General features: G+C 48.3%; 1 protein-coding gene across 8 annotated transcripts in view; it reads left to right on the top strand.

The window, feature by feature from the left end:
• The window catches only part of LOC144763657 (N-acetyllactosaminide beta-1,3-N-acetylglucosaminyltransferase 2-like), a 42,637-nt gene that overhangs the window by 709 nt on the left and 22,573 nt on the right, over window positions 1-19,355 (top strand). The gene's annotated exons all lie outside the window — the stretch shown is intronic.

The raw sequence follows: 19,355 nt of genomic DNA, 5'->3' as shown, positions 1-19,355 counted from the left end.
AGCATGGACGAGGTACTGATCACTCCAGCTTCATTGCTGTCCTTCTGCTGCTTGTGCTGGGATTGAGGCACTATTTTTATTTTTCTTCTTTCCAGTCATCCTTGTTGAACCTCTTGCCATTTATAACTATGTTTTACTATGCCACACACACCTCAACGAAGCCTTTTAAAATGTATGTTTTTGTGGCAACAGATGTTATCTGCTTCAAACTGTATTATCACTGAAATATGAATATGTGTGCAATTGCTTTCTTTATGTGATAGGATTTCTTGCCAAATGTCATTTTTTTTCTTTTTCACGCATGGGGAGATTTATTGGTTTACTCAGAATCACGGGTGTTGTGCCAATACCTAACCATCGTTGGCAAAGCCAGTTAATATTAATCCCTTGCATGCGGCGTGAATTTTCCCGCTGTGCGGGCGATTTGAATACTGGGCGGGATTCGGACGCCCCCCGGCCATCCTCCGCATACGCCCACCGTAACACATAACGGCCGGGGGCCGTCCCAAGCATGCAAGGGGTTGAGGGAAGGGCTGGTAGTGTTGCTTGGTTTGTTGCCACGACCCAAAAACAAGAACCTTAGTCAGAGGTTCGTCCTTTAGGGACTAGTATTAGTGAAATGCCGAATAGCTATTATGTGGCTGAGCCTCAACCTACCCAAAATGCAGCAATGGGTGCGGGATATGAAAGAGTGGGCGACAGCTGAGGTGTTGCGCCTATAGCGGACTAGACGTGATGAAAAGCTGGAGGATGACTTGAGGGCTTGGAGGGCAATGTTAGAGGACCTGAAAAGTGCCACAAGATGAATCCGCCGAGAATGCATTGTTGGGAGGAACCCCGGAGGGTCTGTAAGAAGGGGCGTAGAACACCCATCATAGGAATATTGGACAGCGTCTCATGCCAAACGGAAGGTAGAGGAGCTGGTCTATAATACAGGGATACACTTCAGACATGGAGGGGGAGTATGTTTTAGTTGTGGGGGAAGGGTTGGGTGTTGGGTTTATGCGATACAGGCAGGGTTTGGATATTGTGAAGACATGGACTGAGGCAATAATCCTTATGGGGAATGAGATCTGAAATGCAAATTCATGTATTGCTATTGTAGGAGTGGCATATGGGAGATGAAAGTTGAGTTTTTATTGTATAAAGTGGAATGAGCAATGGGCTGTGTTATGTAAGGCCAAGTTGGGCTGTGCATGGTTGTGGATGAGACTCGTTACTGGATGCCCGAGTGGCTGGTTAGTAGATGAGTTTTATTAATAATAATTGAGGGTGATGAATTTTGTGAGGAAGTGGGTTTGAATGTAATTGGATTTATATAGCGCTTAATACCTCTGATAAGGTGTTGAAGCACTTTACGGCGAGTAATACGCTACTCAGGAACCCAAGGTTAGTGGTTAATCTAGTGGTTATTGCGATTAGTTATGTGCTCTCACAGAAAAATTGCATGCATTTGCTCCAGTTAATTTGTGAAATATTTATAACAGGTAGGTGTGATTATTAGTGGGAGCTGCATGGTTTCAAGTGAAGGGTTAATGAGATAGATAGGCGACGAAGATTAGGTAATGTTTGATTACAGGAATATGGTTTTAAAGTGGAAAGGATATGATTTATGAAGTGAGTTATCGGCCAATTGCTGAATTACAATAATAAGGATTAAGGCAGATCAGCATGAGATTTAGAGGAGGCTGTACTCTGAAATAGAAGGTATGGAGAGGATATAAAGTAAGAAGACAGTCACTATCAAGAAAGAAAAAACGTCTGGTTAAATTTTTTATGCAGGGTTTTAGGAGTTTAGTGGGAAGGCTTTCTGAGATAGTAAGCAATTGGAGAATGTCAGCTGTAGAAATAACCATTATATCAGTGCTTCATGTCCAAGGCAGACAGCTTAAATATGTGATTTTAAGTGTACACATCATTTAAACATTAAGAGTCGGGCGTGACCAAGATGGCGGTCTTAAAAGACGTACTTCTGTGTCTCTCCGACTCTACCGACATTAGCATCGACCTAGCTTCCCCCCACGGAACGTTGCCGGGGAAGACTCTCGCTGGATCGGTTCTGAGGCCCATGTGGCACTAACAGCACTCAACGAAAGACGGAGGGGCAGTGTTCCAGGACCATATATGCTGCTGGCGGAGGCGGGCCTGGCATGGACCGGCAACCCGATGGTGGTGGACGGAGTGCTTGTGTGTTGGACCTCAAGAGGAAGAGAAGCGAGCTTCGGCCTCCCGGGCCGGACCGGCTAACAGAAGGCCCGGAGACCCCGCAAAGCCTATCGCTGGACAGGGGTAGCGCCAAACTGCTCACGCAACAGCTGCAAAGAAGAAGGAGGGCCCGGGTGCTCTGGGCCGGGCCTCGGACAGGCAGCACTCGGCTGCGGGGTGTGGCGCAGCCCCGCTCCCAGAGCAGCTGGGCAAAGTACAGGGACATTGGACTTGAGGCGGCAGGGCCTCCCTGCCTGCATTGATCCTGACTGAGACTGGATTGGGCCCGGGTGCCCCCCGAAAATGTAGTATGGAGCGGGGCCTCCACCCCTAGCGCGGTAAGTGCAAGGCGTGCAGGGAGCTGGTGCCAGCTAAAGACAGGCGGTGTGGTAGGCCTCGACCAAAGACCTTTAAGAGTGCGACGTGGCGCAGGCCAGAAAGGGCTCTTTAAAAGACTACGCAGGGTTTGCTCACTGCGCCGGGGGAGGGACTCCATCCCCGGCGATGTGCTGAATGGTGACCTGGGCCCGGCCCGTTTTAGATCAAGACCCGCAGCACCTTTACATCCCGTCACCATCAATCCATACATCACCTGCGGAGAGGGGCCCACGGGGGCGTAATAGGGCCTAGGCGCAGACTCGTTGACACACCACATCCTTGGGCGGTGCATTTCTCCTAACCAGGCGCATCACATAGGAACCGGTAATCTGTGCGGTCCACGACATACTGGCATTCCCCAGAGGGTTTGCAAGCGACTGGAGGGGAGGCCGGCCCTGCAAGGGTGCAAACCTGGAGACTGGTGCTATAGCCTGACCCACGGGAGGGGCCTTTGCCAGGCAATTTCTTGCTGCGAGATGTCTGGATTCTTTGCACCCCGGGGGAGCTGGGAAAAGGACAACATCCAGAGGCAGCACTATAACTCCCGCACAGGAGCGCTTGGTTCACGGCCCATGACTTCAGTCCCTTGGATGCGACACGCAACCTAGAACCCTCACACACAGCTGACGTTCGAAGTGAGAGTGAACCTCTGAGGGACAGCACGCACATTTCATCCCGGGACGACTGGGAGCCTTGACCACATAAGCCCAACTCCAAGGGGATCTCCCTGATATAACGGCCTCCGGTGGACCGAAGCTAGCCAAAATACAGCAAGAGTCTGACACGATGGTGGTGGCCCGGACAAAGAGAGAACACTCAGTGAAGGAATGCTGATGAAGCAGCCCTTGCCGAGTACCCTCAATGGGACTTCTCGGTATGGAGAGGGACAACAAGTGGGAGCAGAGGACGCTCCTGCCACCAAAGCAATCATGACTGCGCTGTTCACGTCCCTGCGCGAAGACCTACAAGAACTGAAGGGGCACCTGTCGACCGACCTGAAGGAGTTGAAGCGTGACATAGAGGAGGTGGGAAACCACGTAACGATCTTAGAAGAGCGCGACTACGATAATATAACATGTATTTGTAAAGCACACGTTCACTCATAGGTCTCTTGGCGCTGATTAACAGATGTTTATTGTTACCTAACTCATTGGTTCTCATTTTATCGACCTCAGATGGATGAAAGGCCCACTGAGTGGACCCACTGGGGTTTGATCCTTTGACCATGAGGTCGAATACAGGTCCCTGCAGTGAATGCATTAGTCCACTGAGCCACCAGACCCAGATGGAGACGAGGTGGACGGTAGAGACGAGGAGCTGGAAATGACGCAACCAAAAAATCATTTGATTAAAGGACCAACATACAGAGCTTCAGGCCCATGCGGAAGACCATGAAAACCGGTCTAGGCGCAACAACATCTGCATCAGAGGTGTACCTACAAACGCGGAAGGCAAAGACATCCGGGCCTACGTCCTGATCCTTTTCCGTTATCTCCTAGGTAGTGACAAAAACCCAGACATCAAGATCGACCGTGTGCATTGTGTGGGATAACCCAAGAGTGGCAAGGCCCCAGTGGCAGACATTTTGGCATGTGTACACGACTTTCAAGTTATAGAAAGTATCAGTCGCCAGGCAAGGGGTGCACACCTGGTGCAGTTCCAAGGACATTCACCAACACTCTTCCAGGATCTTTCCATGACCACACTCTACAAAAGGAGGGAATTCCGGTCAGTCACGACCCACCTTAGAGAGAAAGGGATTGCCTATTCATGGGGGTACCCCTTTCTGGATCATCATTCGGTACGAAGGTTAGATGATTCGGCTCCGTTCTCTGAAAGAGGCTCATGACCTCCTGGGGCTGACGGAGTCCAAGGCTCAGGAAGGTGGGGGCAACCTTCCGGAGGGCACTAGAAACATGCACCCAGCTGCCAAAAGGTTGGGAAGCCCTCCTCCATCCAGAAACTTGTCCTGGAGACAATAGCGGAAGAAAAGGAAGTGGTTATTAACTCGCTCTCTGGTTCACCGGATCAGGTGGTCGCAACCTGAATGGATTTATGTCAACGTGGGGGGACCTCAATGTAGGCGGGGTTCGCCCCTGCTTCCATCTCACCTCCAAAGTGAAACTGGATAAACACACCGATGAAGATGACACTCTGCAGGCATCCAGATGACCACGAGTCAGCATCACCAAAGGACTCTCCTACTTTGAGTAACTGATGTCAGTGTTTGCTTGTTGTTGGATTTTTTTTTGAGGAGTTTAGTTGTGGGTTTTTGGGGTGGGTGGGGTTTTCTGCACCGAAAGTTAGCGGGCATGTTCCTTTCCCCCCGCACCAGTCCCTGACTGGAGATGGCGATAGGCTAACACTATATTATACCTGCCCCCTTCCTACGACCACACATTGTCTAGGCATCATTACAGCACTCTCCCATAGTTAGATTTAATATAGGGAAAGACCTGAAGATCGTAAGCTTTAACACCCAAGGCCTTAGCCATCTGGTGAAACACTCTGCGAAGACATATGCCTTCTTCGAGAAACACACCTACTACCGAGGGATTTGGTTTGCATGGGATCCCTGCGCTTCCCTCGCCAATTTTGATCATCAAACCCCTCTAAAAAGAACGAGTTTGCTATACTCTTCGGAGTGAAATTCATTGGCAAAGTCGCCTCAACGCTATAGAAGTGAAGGGGGTGCTTACTTACGATTAGAATTCATTGGGAATCGATGCATTTCACACTAGCTAATACATACGCCCCAAACACCCAACAAGAACCCTTTATCATAAAGGCCCTTTCAGACATACGAGCATCCCCTGATGTAGCAATGCTAGTGGGAGGGGATGGTAATGGATATTGCGTTAGATAGGTCGTGCTCTGCCTCTGTGCAGTCGGGGGCATACTTGGCTGAAGGCAGGCGCTGGCTGGCGGAAAATGGCCTATGCGACACTTGGCGACAACAACACCCGGAGTGTCGAGACTACACCTTTTACTCAGTGGCCCACAAAGCGTACACATGCCTAGACCACTTTTGAGCCTCCTCCGCGTTATCCTCTAGACTGAAAGACCCGACCACAGAGCCGAGATCCTTATAGGATCACGCAATGATCACAGCCACGATACAGGCCGATGCGGACATTCAGCGCCCTCCCGAAGGAGACCGAGAGAGAGCCTTCTACAATCCCCAACGGTTATATCAGAGATGCGCGCAAAGCTATTAGACTACCTAAATATAAATAATGTGGGAGATCCTTCCTTGGCCGCAGTGTGGGAGGCATCGAAACTGGTGATGAGCTGGAAATTTATCTCAGTATCAACAGCCGAGAACCGCAAGCGCCGGTGAAAACGACAGAGCTTAGAACAAGAGGTGGTAGAGATGGAATCTATCTACAAACAGATCAGGGCGTCGAGAATATGGAGGGAACTGTATAAGAAGAGGCTCCTGCTGAAATGCCTGGACCTGGATAGGGCGGAGTATGCCCTCCTCTGGCTTAGGCACAAATTCTATTTGAGCAGTGACCGTTGTGGAAGACTGCTTGTACAAAGGCTTAGGGCCAAGACAAAGGAGGCAGCAATCGTCTAGATAAAACAGCTTACCGGTGAGGAAGTACAATCAGACGCGCAGATAGTCGAGACATTTAAAACTTTCTACCAAGCCCTGTTCTCCGTCACCGATCCTGCAAATCAAAACACTCACACTTATCTCAAAGACTGCCCAGTTACGCGTCTCCCAGAAACTATTGCAGCCCAACTTGACCAACCGATACAAATAGAGGAAGTGATTTCACCAATAGCTCAGCTAAAAGTGCAGAAAGCCCCAGGCCCTGATGGGTTTTCAGCACAATTCTACAAGGCCTTCTACCAGGAACTGGTGCCACTCTTGGTGCTATTGTTCAACTCCTTCCGTGAGACAGGCACACTCGCGGACTCCATGATGGAAGCCTCAGTATCAGTAATTCTAAACACCCCAGCGAGTGAGGGTCATACCGGCCTCTCTCTTTACTGAACATCGACGCAAAGCTATTTCCCGGGATCTTGGCAGCCCTTCTAAACCCGCTGATGGCTGAACTTGTGGATCCTCACCAGGCGGGTTTTATTCCCACACGCCAAGGAGGCGACAATTTTAAAAGACTCCTTGATCTTATGAACTGTATTCATAGAACGCACAAAGAAGCACTCCTCCTGTCAATCGATGCTGAAAAAGCGTTGACAGGGTCCACTGGAGGTATCTTTTTGACACGCTGCACCATTTTGGGTTTGGAGAAGGGTTCATAGGGTGGGTTAGCTGCATCTACTGTGCTCCTCGGGGATTTGTCTGAGTGAACCGGACGTCATCAGACTTGTTTCCAATTGCCCGTGGCACGAGACAGGGCTGCCCTCTGTCCCCCCTTCTTTTTGCTCTCTACATGGAGCAGCTAGCGCAAGGAATTCGAGACAATCCACGAATTGAGGGATTTGGAAAGGATTCCCACAAAATGTACCTCTATGCAGGCGATGTGAGCCTAACGTTGACTTACTCAATCTCTTCCCTCCTGGCGTTGCTCGATGAGCTAGAAAGCTTTGGGGAGCCCTCGTATTTCAAAGTCAACCCAAACAAATCACAGATCCTAAATCTCTTGGTCCCCCCCGGCTCGTGAAGAGACCCTCCGGAATAAATTCCAGCGGCACTGGTCAGAAAACTCCATACCCGATCTGGGCATCCTCCTGGCCCCCACTATACCTAGGAATTTAGCGCTCAATAACGCAGCACTCATAGACCAGACAGCTAAGGCCCTGGATGGGTGGAGCCACCTGAAACTGGCGTGGTTCGGACGTATTGCAGCAGTTAAGATGACGGTGTTCACCCGCATCCTGTACATCTTTCAGACACTGCCGTTGGCACCACCCCCAAGGGCTCTCCATACACTGCAACCTGCGATCAATACATTTGTATGGGTGGAAAACCACGACTGCCAATAGCTCAACTGACGTAACCTAAGCGAGAGGGTGGGCTGGGGCTACCACTGATCCATATATACCTAAAGGCAGCACACCTCCGCTATATAGTCGAATGGAACCGCCCCCTCTCTGAGAAATACTGGTCCTTTATGGACCAAACAGTGGCAGGAGTAAATATCTGGCGGCAAGGCTGACTTCCTCGTAAACATGGGGAATGGGGATTGTATTATAAAAGTATGGGAGGCAGTAGCCAGAAAGAAGGGCCGAACAACGCTCCCCTCCCCAATGTCCCCAATAGTAGACATCCCCGACTTTCCCCCAGGCTGCAGCTCGGAGGTGTTTCATAGATGGAGAGAACAAGGGTGCAAAAGGGTTGGTTCCCTATTCAACCCCAGTGGGATTATTCCTTTTGAGCAACTGAGGCAGGAGTACGCTCTCCCACAGGCTGATGCCTTCAGCTACCTTCAGGTACGACAATGGGTCACTTCTCCGGAATACCAGGCAGCGGCCTCAAGACAATTAATCGGTGATAACAAATTGGGGAGAGGAGTTGGCCTAACAGGTTGGGGCTGTCGACCTCAAATCTAGAGAACCAGATTCACAGGATGTCGCATGGCGCAACATCCTGTGATTCTGGGCAAACCGCTTATTCTCCCCATGCCTAACAAAACAAGCATTGGCATAGCCAATAGGTCTCACCTTTGGGACATTATAAGTGTTTAGCCATGCAACAGTTGATGTTGTTGCACCAAGGATATTGTGCTGCATAACTAAATACTTATAAGTTCCCAAAAGCGAGACCTATTGGCTATGCCAATGCTTGTTTAGTGGTAGTGCCCATTTTGTAACCATTAAGGTTTTCATAGAACGTTTTTGGATCGACTTGCGGAGGGGGAGGGGTCAGGTCGTCCGCAATTTAACAATAACATTGGCTGAAAGCAAAAGTATTGTTTCACATGGCACACATTACCATACTAGTCCCTGGCACTGAAGAAAATACTTTGCATGTGAAAGTAAGAGAGCAAGCAGAAGAGTGACATGAAATAAAAGCAAACAACGTCTTCAAATAAAGAGCAGGTGGGGGACCATGAAATAGCACTGGAATGGCTTAGTGAGAAAGTACGTACACTGAAACTGAGTAGACAAAAGACACTGAGCATAGGACTGAATAAAAGCGCACCAAAGTGATGAGGGGATCACTGTGGAAATACATGAAAGAGCACGGAGGGGACATTTGCACCTGAGAAAATGGAGACTGAAAGAGCCGGAAAGTTATGATAAATTAGAGCAAAGGGGCGCCAGGTTTGGAGGAAGAAAACACAAATTAAAAATATTTCTGAATGGACAATTTTTGTACGACAGTGGATACAGAGGTCAATTATACTGCACCGTCATAATAATGTCACTGGGATTTCAAACAAGTGTATGCCGGTATGTTCTCTCAAATGAGGCAGTCCTGCTGGCATTTAATGATGTGGCTCCATATGGTTTCTATTTAGAGCATCGTCGGCAACCGAAGATTTAATATTCGAGAAGGCGGTTAAGAATCCAAGTAAGCAGCAAGTGAGTAAAAAAAACAGAGGTTAATGTTAATGGACGCGGGAGCTCATTACCGGTGGGAGTCGAAAACCGGAGAATGGAAGGTGCATAAAAAAAACCATGATGCGCCGTTGCCGTCACCCCTCGCGTTATTCTCTCACATATCGCCTTATATTCATTACATGTCAACACCCTCATAAAGCGTTTAAGGGGCCGTCGGCAGGCAAGCACCATACACTCAACCTAATTTGAAAAATTACTTTTTCCGGCGAGGGTCTGTAATCTCTTTAGGGGTTAGGGGGTTGAGATAATGAAACAATTGAAATCAAAAGCCAGGAAATACTGCTAAAAATCAAAAGCCAGGATGTTCCACAAACGTATTAGTAGGACTGCCATTTCCACAGACCGTGAGGCACACTAGGGCTTCATCGGCAGCACTCAGAATGGCTGAAATGGGAAACAAAGCAAAGGCAGTCCTGGCAAAAATGCAATAAGCATTGGCCGCGCGCTCAAAGTAAAAAAAAAATAAGCCCGGGTGTTGTGTGCGCGCGCGCTGAAAGAAAAAATTAGCACGTGAGTGGTGCAGTATAGAAAGGTGGAGGGGGTAGGGGGGAGTGGAGGCCAGCAGTGTGACGCGATCTGTGGTGGGGGACGGGGAGAGAATTAAAGCGCGGAGAGAGGCACACAAGGCTTAATGAGTCTTGGCAGAAACCCACATGGCGGCTGCGCACGCGCACGCAAGCTTGAGGCCAAGAAAAGCCTCTGGTAGCACTTTGAAACCCCCCTTACTAAAAGTCAAGTCGAGCAAGAAGCGCATGCGCTGCTCTAGGCTCGACCTAAAAATGAATGTGTCCTCATGTAATGCGACTGGTGCTAATGTAAAGCGCTCGGATACCTGATACATTCGGGTCAAGTTTGCGCTATTTAAAACTCTTTAAAAAAATAATTACACCCCGTCCTGCATACATAGCTGGGACAAATATCGCTCGGAGAAACGCTGGAGGGGGTGCGGAATAACGGGCTCTCTGGTACACTTACTATGGCATTGCCCAAGATTGGTTAGCTTTTGAGTGCTGGTACTGGACGATATAGACAAAGCATTCAACACCACACTTCCACGTTTCCCAACATATACTCTATTGGGTCTGTCAAACCCTCTGACTTTCCCCCTATGCTCCTTGAAGGGAAGATAGATTGCATTATTACAGCTGGCAGTGCGTCAGGTAATCTTAGCCCACTGGGGCACCACCAGTATACCAGACCACATGGCATGGTTACACAAACTATGGTTAATACTAGCCATGGAACGCATGACATTAGTGGTAGAGCACAAGGCGGAGACCTACGCCGAGCTGTGGGCCCCCTTTCTTCATATCCTCTCGACAGACCTATGGGAGTTTATATGTCCTAAATACTTACAGATACAGCGACTCCTCCCGGGTAGTGGGGCAGAGGCTGTGTCAATCCCACAGGCAGCACCCAAAGACCAACAAGCGTCCTAATCGGCATACACGCTCCTTATGGCTTAGAGGGATAAGCGACTGGTGCTGGAAAATTGGATCCCTCTGGGGTTGTTCTGTTGTCCTGTTAGGATGTTTTGTTGTGGTACTTTTGATTAACATGTACCTACTATCGATGCCAGCCTTTGGGTTGTAGGCGCAAAGCTGTGTAGAACTGCACTCCTGGTTAATTGCTGCCGGCCATTGGTTGTAATATACAAACAAAGGGGGTGGGTCCTGCGTCACACAGCTAGGTTGGGCCAGTAAACATATAGAGAAAAAGAATCCTTGCTGCTCGTTTTAATGTGCTGTCTACCGTTAAACAGACTATGACCAAAATCCTTAGTAAGATGATCAAATCATTTAATCAGTATGTTTTTCTTCATTAATTTCATTAATTAACATTTTACACAAGAATGAGGACAAAACTAACTTCACAATTTACATAAATTCACAATCACACACAAACAGGTGAAAACAAAAAAAATTGAAAGGCAATTCAAGGGTGATTTTACAAGCAAACAATTTGATAAGTTCAAAACAACCAGACTTAAGCACATAAATGGGTTAAAACTGCTGTCAGTCAACAATAAAACATTGTAAGGTAACCCTATGGAAAGATCTCAGGGTACCGACCAACGGGGATATTTTGAGTTCAAGCAAAAAATAAACAACCTAATTAATAAAATTTTCTTAAATTGCTGTATAATTTATCACTCTAACTGCTCCACTGTTGCTAAAAGTGGTGCCAACGTGTTTCAAAGCCCTTATCAATAACAGGGCTTTTCTTCAGTGCTGTGACTGGGTTCTGTGAAACCGAAAAAAATATAACTTGTTTAGGGGGATTATTTACCAAATTAAATGAATAAAACCCCTCCTTTACCGAATGGTTAACCTTACTTTGTTACCTGTAATTTAGATCAAAACAGGCTCATGGGATTTGTTGGAGGCCCAACTAATTCACGTTGTGGACGTATTCTGGTAATTATCAACATTGTTAAGGGTGCATTTGAAAATGGCAGGGGTTGGAGTCTGTAAAAAACAACAACAGGCAATACCCATTTTTAGGTCTTGAGCCTAATGCTATACACTGCGCAGCAGTGTTCGCGCAGGCGAGAGTCCTTTTGTACGGGTTTTCAAAATGGACCTGGAAATTCCACACGCTTATGCGTGTTCATTTCCTATGGTCCATTTTGATTGGGCTTTGCGTCCGTGTTGTTGTTTAACAGAACACGCAATAGGGCATAGCTTCGCCCATGGCATATTGGTGTCTGTTACATGCACCAAAGTCCATATGTATTCAATTATCGTGCCCAGACATGGGCGCGATAATTGAAGACATATCCCTCGCAGTGGCACCACTCGTGGGCTTTTTTTTAGAATAGCGATCGCAAAAGTGATCGGTTTCAGTGCCTGCCTTCGGGTGATGCTTGCAGCCACTGCTGCTCTTCGGGTGGTGAGTGGTAGGTGTAGTTGGTGACGCTATCATCCTGGTGCCCTTAGGGTTATCAGCACTTGAGTCTTGCCCTCATGTTGAATAGGGCACTAAAGACCAGACTCAGCTGCTTGGGTGATGCTCCCGCCTCTCACCTTTAGGGTGATAGATAGGCATGTTTTTCAAACTGAGGTGGGTCACTGAAGGCCCAGCCTCAGCAGTTGGGGCGATGCTCCCGCCTCTCGCCTTTAGGGTGACCGCTCAGCCTGATCTTGGGGTGATGCTCTCTCCTTTAGGGTGATCGCTCAGCCTAGTCTTCACACTGAGGTAGGTCACCGAAGGCCCAGCCTCTGCAGCCGGGGTGATGCTCCCGCCTGTAGTGTGACAGCTCAGGCTGGTCTTGGGGTGATGCTCTCGCCTGTAGTGTGACAGCTCAGGCTGGTCTTCACACTGAGGTGGGTCACCGAAGGCCCTGTCGCTGCTGCTGGGTGATTGGTCTCTGCCTGTTGGCTTCAGGCGATGTTATTGTTCATCTAGCTCGTTGCTCCGGTTAAGAGTGGTTAATGCCCGGTCGCAGCCTGCGGTGCCCGGTGAGGCTGCTTAACTCTGGTTGCCCAGAGCTCCCTCCAGGGATAGGTAGCACGAGCCAGGACCTCCTCTGCGGCCCCCTCCTCAGCAGCAGACACGTCCCTGCGGTGCTGTCTGTCTCCCAGCGCTGCCTCCGCACAGCGCTCTCTCAGAATAGACAGAGTCCGTCTCTGTCACCACAGCGCTGGCTTTACACGGAGGCTTTGTCATGGCGACGGAGCTAATAATACTCGCGCGAGGGCCTGGTACCCGCAGTGCCACGGGGCAACATCACATGGGGGGGTGTGTGCCGCTGCTAGGCGCGTCGGGCTTCGTAGCGCTTTGACACAAGAGCAGCGCGGAGAGAGCCGTGTTATAGCAGGGCCGCAGAGACAGGGGCGGTGCTTGAGGCTGGGGGCTGGGTGGGAGCTTGTCTGAGGGTTGACTGTTTGTGATCTATGGAGGTTACGTTTTCCAGTGACCACCAGCCCCGTGGCGGTGAGAGTCGAGTGCTTTGGTCATTGCTGAGTCCCCATCGGTCACTGGTCAGCAGGGCCTCTCGCAGTATGGCCGTCGCTTCCAGATGCACTAGTTACCTTGAACACGGCTCGTGTAACAAACAACACTTTTGAAACAAGAGTCTGAAACGTGTGTGTTACGTGGGAATGATGGCCGGAGGCAGGGTGGGATGAGAAGCAGAGGCGGGCGAGTGAGGGGGAGGTGTAGGAAGGTTGCACGGATAGGGGTTTCAGGGTTGGAAGTCGCTGCGTTGTGTATATATGATACATAGATTGAAGAGTTACTACGGACTAAAAGCATGGCCTAGGCATGTATGGGCAGAGTTTGCTGCTGTCTGTCAGTTCTTCTATGGTGATGTTTCGTTATCCATCTAGACACCACCCCGTGAGGTGCCAGGACCACTCAGGTACCAGCTACATGTGCTCATGAACCAGGCTCCTGGCTTCAGCTTGTTGAACTGTGGCCCCTTCTTCAAAGCCAAGGCTTTTCCCTCCTTCACTGCTTGATGGACACTGCTGGTTGAGGGCAGGCCACAGGAGGAGCAGCCTTGTTCTATTGGTCTCCTGGGGATGCCCTCTGATCTCCCATACACACAGGTGAAGTACACACAGGGACCTGGCTGTGGTGTAAGACTGGCTTCACGTCTGAAAGCCAAGCCTACTTATGCTGTGGGTGCTCGCAATACCGTGCCCACCATTAGACCCGCCACGTGGACAGGACCCCTTCTCACTGAAGCTGCTGCCAGCATCGTGAATGACCGCATAAGATGGTGCGGTATCTGGCTTGGCTTAGAAATACACAATACACTCTTCCTGCACAAGCACCTCTGTCTCCATTTAGTCGTGAAGGTATACTGTACAAATGCCCCTTCCAAAGATTGCCTGGCCGCCTACATTTTCAATTGAAGGTCCTTGCTTTTTGGGAGCTGATACCCTTCCAGTGACCTGCACTCAATCACTCAAGGATTTTTTTTTTATTGGGTGGGGTGACTAACTTCCTAAGAGTTAGTGATAAAGGGCATATATCATAAATAGTTTGTCACAGAAGACACGTGGACAGTTCCAAGCACGAGAGGCCATGGTACGCGGTGTGGTGCTAATCTTTAAAAATAAATAAAAGGAGGAGTTCAGGTGACAGAAAATAACACTGAGGGTTTGACACCCACCCATGAGGCAAGCCGGCGAAGACCCCGATGATGCCATAGTGTGTTGGAAAGGCATTAGTTGGTCGGTATTTTTTAAAATAATAAACATCACCCAAATTCTGCACTTTATTTAAGAATGTAAAGGAGTCAGCTTGGTATACTGGTATATCTGCTAACAATGATAAAGCGCCACAAACATTTTAAACCACACAATTGTTTTTGCAATATGTTTCTCTCATTGTTTGTTGTTGTTAGAATATATTAAAACAGTTGTGTAAATCAAAAAGCAGTCCTAGACAGAAGTTTCTGACAGAGGTACTGTGAAGAAAAGTGTGCTGCTCTGACGAGTAACCACCGATCCCTAAGAGTGGCCCAAAGACCTTAGCAGTTACACCCTGAGGGTTCTGCTAGCACAGGGATTCGAAATTGACAGTTGACCTGGAGATCACAAAGAATAAGAATCTTACCCCCTCAGCTTCTCATTCTTGGGTTGGGCTTCTTACCATACCTCTGAAGGTAGCCCTGCAGGTACAATGAAGTGCCCGCGTGACAGTAAAGAAACTGCTGGTGATTACTGAATTCTGCTCATCATTTCCATATGTGGGGTGCAATAAAAGTGTCAAGCAAGAGAGTAGCCGGAAATTTAAAATACCCCCACTTAGAACCAAAGCACTGATGGTACCAAGCAAGTGAGCCTGAACCTCCCTAAAAGAGCTTCCTTATCTCTTCCATCGACGAAACTATCTATTAATCCTTTAAGCTTTCCATCCACCCGCTGATATCCACCATTTCACCTTTGCATTCTTTCATCTATCAGTCTTTCATCATTCCATCCATCTATTGGCCATTTTATCCAACCATCCATCTGTTCACACATCCGTCATCTATGCATCCATCCACCCACATATGACTTACCCATCCATTGATAAAGCCTTTCATCCACCAGTTGATCCTTTTATCCATTCATTCAATCCATCCATCCTCTCAGATTTCCATGTTCTCACCATCTTTTTACCCACTTATTTATCCATCCTCTCATATTTTCATTACACTGCTAACCTTTCGTCCACTGATCCATTCATTCACTATTTCGGATTTCCATTTACTCTACCATCTTTCACCCATCCACCCTATACCCATCCATCCTTCTACCCACCCATCCTTCTACTTACCCATCCTTTCACCCACTCATCCATCTATCATTTCACCCTCTCCTGCATCCACTCGTCCACCCTTCTTTCCCTTTTGTATCAACCCAACTTTCTTTCTTTAAACATGAATTCTGAGCTGTTTTCTGCCAAGTTGCAGATAAGAGGTCTATTGAGATCCCCACCTCCCCCTCTCTGCTGCAGCTGCTAAAGCGTAGAGGTTCACAACACCCCTGGTGTCAAACAGCATATAGGTTCTGAAGTACCATAGGCTCTGTTGGCACAGGTCCCCAACATTCAGTTCTGCCATCTTCATGATTTCCCTCCCACTAGATTGATAATATATGTGCGGTTTTACTCCCTTTACAATTTTCCGGAACCCCATTTCCGAGAGGCACCCATCCGCTGTCCCTCACTGAAGCACAGATGAGTTAGAATGCACACAGTGTAGCCGAGAAAGTGCAGTGCGGGGTGAGCGTATAATGAGGTTGGATACAGGGGTGTGCAAAGGATGAGTAAGGACGTTTGCATCGTTGTATGGCGTTCAGCGTATGAGCCTAATATGGTGGTGGGCACGGGTTATTTTCAGTAGTTAATGTTTTTGGCAAGCAGTTGCATGTAGCTCCTTGGTCTACCAGCAAAAAACATCATTAATTTTAATCTGTGTGTGTGAGGTAGTTAATAGTTGTGACTTTGAGATGGGAACATCTGAGAAACGAATAGAATAAAAATACTAGGAACTTCAAACTTGCATTGGAAACGGCTATATGTCTTTTCTTTTGAAAGGAGTTAGCTGATATTTTGGCTTTGCCAGTGCTTTTTGCTGATGTTGAACAGCATCAGTAAAAAGCCAAAGAAATGGTTGTTGTTGATGCTGAACGGCATTGACAAAGGCAACAAAAACAAGCATTTACAATGCAATATGTCTTGCTTTATTAAAGTTCGAGCTATTGGCATTGTAAATGACGATGCCTTTTATTCATTTGCATCGGTGCGTAAACAAGCACTTTGTACTTATAGTCCATGCTTATGAGAAGCAAGGCTGGCAGTCTCTTTTACTGCCATCCTTGCTCATCGTAAGCAAGGACTTTACGTTCAAAGTGCGTGTTTATGCACCGATTACAGGTTTTAAAAACAAATGAATAATAGACATTGTCATTTACAATGCCAATAGCTCAAACTTTAATAATGCGAGACCAATTGCATTGTAAATGCTTGTTACTGTAATCAGGAGTTATTACTGCTCGTTTGTAAAAAAATCCAGTAAAAAATGACTCGCACTTACTGAGAAGGCCAGGAGACTCCTGCCTTCAGAAACACTATAGGTGCTGCCCTATAGGGCTTTCCCGCTGTAGGCAGCAGAGACATAGCAAATATTATGTTCTAGAAAAGATAAGAAAATTACTAAGGGTTCAGATTCAAACTCTTCATGAAATTGTTTGAAAGATGCAAAGCAAGACTTACTTACCAGCCGGTTCTACCCAATATGCGGCCTGCCTCAGAAAGACAATTATGTAAAGCGCTGAGGTAAATATTCGTGAAGCGCGAGGATTCTATCAAAGAAGAATTACAATTGAGTTATCGTTAACCCCGCTAGCCTGGGCCTGGAAAATTAATAGGAGGGAAAAGACTCACAATTCAGTAGCGTGTTGTGACTGCAACTTCTGCACCGTGTTAAAGACCTGCCTCGAGCGGTGAAAAATGCTTTAAACTCCAAGATGAAAAAAAATCTAGAGGCGCGATGAGCGCTTTCAGACAGGATCTGTCAGAATAAGCGAGACATTGAAGGAGTGGAAGGACCACTCAAGAAGAGGCGGAGGCGTTATTGCAGGTAAAGTATTTATTCAACTTTAGGAGTAATAAGAGCGCCGGGAGCCGCGGCCGCTATCTTTGCGGGCTCCGCGCTAACTGCCGACATGGCGGTCAAGCTCTACGTCGTTACGTCACGACGTATAGACTAGAGCGCGACACTACATATCTCCCCCCTTTAACAACGGAGCACAATAGGAAAGATAATGTCCCAAAGTCTATCTGCTACCCAGTACGTTCACCTCTCCCATCTCAAAGTCTCTGTACCTCGCTGGTCTTACCACTGTTCTGCCTGCGCGGGTACATCTCACCGGGGTGCTGGAAGCATTCCTTGTATCTTCTCTGGAAGTCCTCAGCCACGGTCCATCTACACCCGTAGGTCTCCCCTTCGGTGTCGCTTCACTTGGGCCTTCTTGGCTTCCCTGTGTGTCCGGCTCATCCCCTTCCACTGACTCCGTCTCTCCCCGGGCGTCTCCAGAGGTAGCCTTCTCTTCCCTCGAAGGGAGGATCTCAGATGGATTTTCGTTGAGGTGTTCCGACTGTGACCTCTCTGCCTTTGTCCACTGCAGTATCTTGTTGAACTTGGACATCCGATCCTGGGACCAAATCCTGCAGTCACTCAGCAAGGCCGCTCTGTTGAAAACTTCCTTCACTTGCATGGGTGCACTAAACTTGCTGTCCCCATTTCTTCTCATCTGAGCCAGTTTGACTCTGACCCACTCTCCTCTCTCTAACGTCGTCTCCTTTATATTGCGTCATTTGTTGAAGTGTTCCATTTATACTCGTTGTGCTCTCTCCAGATTGTGATGGACCACTGCTGGTGACCACTTGCTCACGGTGGTGCGTTCCTTCCATGCCACGTTGTCCTTGGTAAAGGGGTCCCGTCCCCTGAGGATTTTGAAGGGACTGTATCCGGTGCCTGTTGGGGTGATCCGGTAGGCCCACAGCGTGTTCCTCAACTCCGTTTCCCAGTTCTTTCCTGCGCCGATTGCCGATTGTATCGAACCCATGATGACTCGGTTAAACCTTTCTGCTAAGCCATTTCCGGCAGGATGGTATACCGACGGGTGCTTGATCTTGATCCCGTTCCTTCCCATGTAGGCTTTCCACTTCTCGGATGTGAACTGGGGTCCATTGTCACTTAGGATGGAACGAGGGATACCTTCCCTTAGGAAGGTGGCTGTAAGAAACTTCAACACCGTCTCCGTGTCCATGTCCTCTTGTATGTCGATATCGGGCCATTTGGAATATCTGTCCATGAGCACCACCACATATTTCTGAACTCCTTGTGCGTCTAGCACCGGACCTAGGATGTCTATCGACAACTCCTCCCACGGGTTTGCTGGATTGTCAAACCTACCTATGGACGGTCGCATCAAGCTTTGGGATTTGTCGGCATTTTGACATTGCGTGCATTCTCTGACGTGTCTTTCTATCTGGCTGTCCATTGCCGGCCACCAGTACGTTTGTTTCGCCCGAAGTTTCGTATTCACTATACCTAAGTGTCGTTCATGCAGGATGGAGAGCAGGTGCGGCACCAAGGAAGTGGGAGGAACTACTTTATCTTCTCTTAGCAGGAAGGTGCCTTGGTCCCCAATGGATAATTCTTCCCGCACTTCGAAGAACCTCCTGTGCTCTGCACTCAAGCGTTTCTTTTCTGGCCACCTTTGTAGGATGAATTGCCTAACCGCCTTGATGTCTCTGTCGCTCTCATACGCCTCTTTTCATACCTGCGCGCTAATCATTTTTTCGTGGTCCTCCATGAATTCCACGCTGACGTCCGCTCCCTCTGCATCGTGAGGAGCTTCCTCCATAGCTGATGCTCTGCTGAGATAATCTGCAACCTTGTTTTTCTGTACTGGTATATATTCAACGTCATACCGGTAGTTCAACAACTTTAGCATCATCTTTGCTATGCGTTCGCATGTCTGCTTGACGTGAGCACCTTCACCAGTGGCTTGTGATCCGTCCTGAGCCGGAATCTGGAGCCCCATATGAACTGGCGGAACTTCTCCATGACCCAGACTGCCGCCAGCATCTCTTTTTCCACTACACTGAATTTCTGCTCCGTGGGCGACAGGGACCTGGACGCAAAGCTGATGGTGGTTACCTCACCTTCTTTTGTTTCTTGCATCAGGACAGCTCCCAGTCCCCTTTCACTTACGTCCGTGGTTAGT

This window comes from Lissotriton helveticus, chromosome 6, assembly GCF_964261635.1.
Source record: "Lissotriton helveticus chromosome 6, aLisHel1.1, whole genome shotgun sequence".
Classification (NCBI taxonomy): domain Eukaryota; kingdom Metazoa; phylum Chordata; class Amphibia; order Caudata; family Salamandridae; genus Lissotriton; species Lissotriton helveticus.
The sequence above is the reverse complement of the archived record's forward strand: the minus strand, read 5'-3'. Positions and strand labels throughout refer to the sequence as shown.